Consider the following 1064-nt stretch of genomic DNA (forward strand, 5'->3'; position numbering starts at 1 on the left):
CTTCCGTGGGTGAGGGCTCCCGTCCCGGGTCTTCCGTGGGTGAGGGTTCCCGTCCCGGGTCTTCCATGGGTGAGGGCTCCTGTCCCGGGATTCCGTGGGTGAGGGTTTCCGTCCTGGGATTCCGTGGGTGAGGGCTCCCATCCTGGAATTTCGTAGGTAACGATTCCCATTCCGGGATTCTATCCACAAACTATCAACTGAGTAACGGGATGCAATGAAGACATTTTCAGATATCTAAGGGTCCAAATTTTCCCCTCGTGCTTTTTCCTCAGGAAGCTATGGAATATGTGTTCTTCCAAGGGGAAGAAAAATGCGAGACAAGGGATGTGGGAAGCAGGAGAGAGGCTGAGAGAATTCCCTAGAAGTATAAAGTAAGATTCCAGGGAGACGTCCGTGCTGCAGATGCAGCAGGCACCCGCCCAGCTGGATCGGAAGTCCTGGGGGAGACTTAATCAATGAGATTAAACCAGAGCCTCAGTGTGTCTGGGAGCTGTTCCGGGAACTTGGTATTGGAACTGTGATGAGAGTAAAGAAATAAAAGCAAAAAAAAAAAAAAAAAAAAAGCAATTACTGACTATAGGGAAAAGAAAAACTTGCATAGGGAAGAAAAGTCATCCTAGCATGCACAGCACACGGCTCAGTTCTCCAGTGTCACCTCACTATCACGTGAATACCGACAACTCACGTATCCCAACGGGCCGGGCTGTGCTGGGAGGATGGCAGGAGCAGGGAGGCGGGTGTCAGGCAACATGAGTATGAAATTTAGCTGCGGTGTTTTCAAACTGCATGAAATTATGGCCCAGTAGTGGCTGTGAATTCAGTTTAGGGAATCAGGAGAAACATTTTGTTTTTTTCATTTTTGAGTCTCACTCCGTCGCCCAGGCTGGAGTGCAGTGGCACGATCTCGACCTCGGCTCACTGCAGGCTCAGGAGATCCTCCCACCTCAGCCTCCAGAGTAGCTGGGACCACAGATGAGCACAACCACACCTGGCTAATTAAGAAAAAAAATTGGGCCGGGCGCGGTGGCTCACGCCTGTAATCCCAGCACTTTGGGAGGCCGAGG

The sequence above is a fragment of the Cebus imitator genome, unplaced genomic scaffold, assembly GCF_001604975.1.
Source record: "Cebus imitator isolate Cc_AM_T3 unplaced genomic scaffold, Cebus_imitator-1.0 Scaffold145, whole genome shotgun sequence".
Taxonomy (NCBI): domain Eukaryota; kingdom Metazoa; phylum Chordata; class Mammalia; order Primates; family Cebidae; genus Cebus; species Cebus imitator.